Genomic DNA, 5,523 nt, shown 5'->3' with positions numbered 1-5,523 from the left:
TTGGTCTATATCTCTGTTGGTACCAGTACCATGCTGTTTTGGTTACTGTAGCCTTGTAGTACAGTTTGAAGTCAGGTAATGTGATGCCTCCAGCTTTGCTCTTTTGACTTAGGATTGTCTTGGCAATGCAGGCTCTTTTTTGGTTCCATATAAACTTTAAAGCAGTTTTTTTCCAATTCTGTGAAGAAACTCATTGGTAGCTTGATAGGTATAGCATTGAATCTATAAATAACCTTGGGCAGTATGGCCATTTTCACGATATTGATTCTTCCTATCCATGAACATGGTATGTTCTTCCATTTGTTTGTGTCCTCCGCCCTTCATGTTAAAAACTCTCAATAAATTCGGTATTGATGGAACGTATCTCAAAATAATAAGAGCTATTTATGGCAAACCCACAGCCAATATCATACTGAATGGGCAAAAACTGGAAAAATTCCCTTTGAAATCTGGCACAAGACAGGGATGCCCTCTCTCACCACTCCTATTCAACATAGTCTTGGAAGTTCTGGCTGGGGCAATCAGGCAAGAGAAAGAAATCAAGGGTATTCAGTTAGGAAAAGAAGAAGTCAAACTGTCCCTGTTTGCAGATGACATAATTGTATATTTAGAAAACCCCATTGTCTCAGCCCAAAATCTCCTTAAGCTGATAAGCAACTTCAGCAAAGTCTCAGGATACAAAATTAATGTGCAAAAATCACACGCATTCTTATACGCCAGTAACAGACAAACAGAGAGCCAAATGAGGAATGAACTTCCATTCACAATTGCTTCAAAGAGAATAAAATACCTAGGAATCCAACTTACGAGGGATGTAAAGGACCTCTTCAAGGAGAACTACAAACCACTGCTCAGTGAAATACCCTGATTCTTAACACTTGGTGAGAGAGTTATGAATATTCAAACTTTCAGATGAGAGGATGAAGTTGGACAAGTTCAGTTAGCTGCTGGAGTCTTGTACAGTTAAATGATGAAATAACTAAAATCCAGTACTGTGACTTCTACATACGTACTTTTTGCTTTGTGCTTCATTATCTTGGAAAATCAGTTCCCACACTTCTCTATGCACTTTTAGAAAGAGATAGACGTTCATAGGCTCTAAACTGAAGTACTACATTCCCAGTATTGTGCTTTCCAAAAGGTACACAAGCAGGCAGTAACCATTCTTACTATCCACACTGTATAGCCATTTTGTCCCTGTTGGGAGATGTCCGAGGAAATCCTACTGATTGCAAATATTTTTAATCTAAGTTATGACTTAGGTAAACTTTACTTATTCTACTTCCCTTAATATTTCCTTTTCAAATTTACCCTTTTTAAATTTTTCATTTTTGGCGAACAATTTACAATAATAAATTAGGAACATCAATATTTAACTCTTTAAAATGTCTGTTTATAAAATTATTCATATGAATTTTCACTGGCCTTTTACTCTTATATTAATAAGGAGAAGGCTACTGGCAAGAAACAAAGCAAAACAAAATGCACACAAAAAAAATCCTTTAAAACTTTGGGATACTGAAGTACTCTGGTTTTAAGCATTTGATCTTATGAACTTGTTAACGAATGTTAATTCACTGAAATTTGCTACCTATATTTTTATGCTTCTTAGCAAATTGAGTTTACCGACCAATGATGTATATTACCCTATTATTATTCTAAATTGAATATAGGTAGTAGAAAGGCCACAATTATCTTATTTTCTTAGATACTTCCTCAAAGTAGTTTCATATTATTTTATTCTCCTTCAGTATTTTATTATCTAATATATATGTTTAAAACAATACATACAACACGCCAATAAATGGCTCTGTTTAGCTAAGTTTACTCTAGTTGAATTGCCATGAAAATATTAGGTTTAAATTTCTAAACATTATAAACAATAATTTTTTTGAAGAGCTCTGATTTTCCCAAGAACACAATACTCTAGACTATCTTAAGTTTACACATGTAAAAGAGAAATAAATACATATGAAAATATCATAACTCTTCTTTAGCTATTAGAATTTTTCAACTGAGGTTTTAAATCATCACCAATTTGGTATCACTCCTTTGCAGTCTTTAGCTCTCAATATATAGTTGACACTTTCAATTTCTGGGGATTTCTGACTTTAAGGTACTCATTAAAGGATGTTTAAGAAATGAAGCAGGGGATGAAATGACTTTTATTTTAAAAGTAAGTGCAAAAAATTATGAAGATGGAGCCTGATGAATATGAAAGGCAGACAGTACCAAATGCTGGTGATGCTGGTAGGAATGCAAATGTTACACCACTTTGGAAGACAGTTCGTCAGCTTTTCACAAAACTAAGCAAAACCCTTATCATATAATCTGGCAATCACGCTCCTTGGTATTTACCCAAAGAAGGTGACAGCACGTCCACCCAAAAACCTGCACAAGAATGTTTATAGCAACTTAATTAAAAATTGCCAAACTTGGGAGTAACCAAGTCATCCTTAAATAGGTAAATGGATAAATTGTAATATATCCAAATAATGAAATAGTATTCAGCACTAAAAAGAAATGACCTATCAAGTCATAAATCAGGTTGATTTGTTTCAACTGAAATTCATGATCCCAAAGCTCATGTCTTTATATTTCCCAGAAAAAAATAATATTCCCTGCTCCATTCACTCTCATCCTTTCCCAGAGTAACAGTTCATGTTTATTTTTTCTGCTTTCATTTTTACTTTGTTGATGACTTTATTTTCTATTTCACTTGTAAAAAAATAATAATTTGACAAGAACTTCAAAATCTCCAGTCGCTACAGCTGCTCACCTTCATATATCCATACCTACATTCTGTTACATCTCATTTCCATATGGGCGAACTGTCTTTGCTTCTAAATAATGTCCACTCCTCTTACTGTGACTAAGGCTTGCCCACTTGTTTTATTAGTCAGGATTCTCTAGAAGGACAGGACTAATAGGATAAATAAATAAATAATATATGAGTTTTAAAGAGTATTGACTCACACAATCACAAAGTGAAGTTCCAAGATAGGTCATCTGCAAGCAGAGGAACAAGGAAGCCAGTCCAAGTCCCAAAACCTCAAAAGTACGGAAGCCAACAGTGCAGCCTTCAGTCTGGGGCCCAAGACCCAAGAGCCCCTGGTGAACCACTGAGGAAGGTTCAAGAGTCCAAACACTGAAGAACTTGGAGTTTGATGTTGGAGGGCAGGAAGCATCCAGCATGGGAGAAGGATGGAGGCCAGAAGACTTAGCCAGTCTAGCCCTTCCATGTTCCTCTGCCTGTTTTATCCCAGCTGTGCTGGCAGCTGATTAGAGGGTGCCCACGCAGACTGATGGTAGGTCTGCATCTCCCAGTTCACTGACTCAACTGTTAACCTCCCTTCGTGACACCCTCACAGACACATCCAGGAATGATACTTTGCATCCTTCAACCTAATCAAGGTGACACCCAGTATTAACCATCACACCTGTTATCTACTCATGCCTATCATTCCAGCAATACTCTTCTTTTTCTGCATCTGAAATTGTGTAATTCCTCTACCAAGTTCTTCACATCAAAAAACAAGAAAATAAAGTTGTCATTTAAAAAAAAAATAACTTTCTTTATCCCAGTTGGCCTCCATCTAGAACCTGATTTCCCCTTTTTTAGCTGTTTATGTCTAATCTTTGTGTTCAATTACTCTACTCCCATTTGCTCTTGAACCTATTTCATTCAGGCGTATTTTCTTCTACTTCTACACTGGAACAGTTATCAAGGTGACGAATACAAGTAACTACTTATACATTGGTCATATATTTATATATAAACAAAGAATACAATTCTAAGTGTAAGGTATCCTGCTACATTATACTTAGCAACAGTGTCTTCAATATACTCCTTTGACATCATGATCACTGTTCCTTGAAATATTTTTTTCTTCAGACACCATATTCTCTTAGTTTTTCTCCAGCCTCCCAAGATAATTCCTGTCCTCCTTATCGTCCTTACCTCCTCCCCAAATTTGAAGTTTCCCAGATTTATCTACTATTTGAATTACCCTTTGCTACACACCAACATTTCTTAAATCCAGTTTCATGATTTAGGTATGCTTATAACTGCCACACAATTCTTCATATTCAATTTGGATAGTTACTCAGTGTTTGTGTTGAATCATTCTCATCATCCTGACTTAAATAACAGGGCTCGGGGCTTGAAATTTTTACCTTTAAAGAAAGTTTCACTTATTTCACATAATACACAGAAATAAATGTCCTGAATATTAAAAACATTATAAAGAACATATTATTTATGACATAATTATATTCCTCTACATTTATGTCAAAACTGTTAAAAGTTTCAAAGTTCACGTAAGTCTTTAATATTTACAATGAATTCCGATGACACAAGTTTAGCTCTCACCTTCTTGTTCTTTTAGAATTGTTCTTTGATATTTATCAGGATATACAATTATCCAACTAAAAACTAGGTTTCCTATCAGTCCTTCTGTCATCCTAGTTTAGGATTTTTCCCAGAATTTTTCACTTTTAACTACCTTATTAATGGTTGCATTAAGGTAGGCCCTGAAGGTTTCTGTGCTTCCAGATTCTCCTGATTTCCTCTCATAGTACATGAGACATCTGTGTGGACACAGCAAGAAGGGTTCTCACTGTGACAGAAGCTTGTATCTGAATGAAGTCCAGTAATATAACCAGTCTCTCTAAACGCTCTCTGGATGCACACAACGCAGCCAACAGTTTCCTTTTAAGCTATTTTTAAAACTATTTTATAATTTTCTTTAGAACAATTTTTTAGATCTACCGATAAAATAAAAATAAATTGCTGATAATATACATTTCAAAAAGTATATAAGTATGTTTAGCACTCCCCTTTTCCCCTCAAAGTTGCTTGGGTTTGGACAATAAATTCTATAGCCACACTACTATTTAGTCACCATTTTAAAGATCAAACTTGCTTACACTTCCTCGCCCCTTTGAAGTTGCCTGGAAAATAACACCGTTGCAGTTCCCATGGAACCAGGAATAGAGGCCTTACGTTGAGCATGCATGGGAGTAAGAGCCACTAAAGATGGGTGTCTAGGAGAAGACATGGAGCAGAGACTCCCACCGGCCCTGGATCCCTCAACTGCACTCTGTTACTCAAGAGAGAAATAAAATGCTTCTTAAGACATTGTATTTTGATGTCTTGTTGCTACAGGAGTTTAATCTGTCTCCAAAGTAGTATATTCCCTAAATAACAAAGATTAAACCTTATTTGTATGGCTCCACATTTAGGGAGCAATAAGAAAATCTTACTGAAACCTGGCCAGCCATGACTAAGGACCATTTTTCCTTCTCAAACTAGGGACAGAATGCAAAGGATTCTGGATAAAAGAGCTCTTGGCTGCTATCAGAACCAAAAAAGAGTAACTAAGAGCAACTTCCGGTGAAGGGCACACTGAGAAAGGAAATCACACATAAATGCAAATCCTCCTGCAGGCTCCCTCACGCTGCTGGGCAGAGTCTGGAGACCTGAACAGGGTAGTGGCTGCCAAGAGCCATCTGCTCTCATCT

Source organism: Trachypithecus francoisi, unplaced genomic scaffold (genome assembly GCF_009764315.1).
Source record: "Trachypithecus francoisi isolate TF-2019V2 unplaced genomic scaffold, Tfra_2.0 Contig00937, whole genome shotgun sequence".
Lineage (NCBI taxonomy): Eukaryota > Metazoa > Chordata > Mammalia > Primates > Cercopithecidae > Trachypithecus > Trachypithecus francoisi.
The sequence above is the reverse complement of the archived record's forward strand: the minus strand, read 5'-3'. Positions refer to the sequence as shown.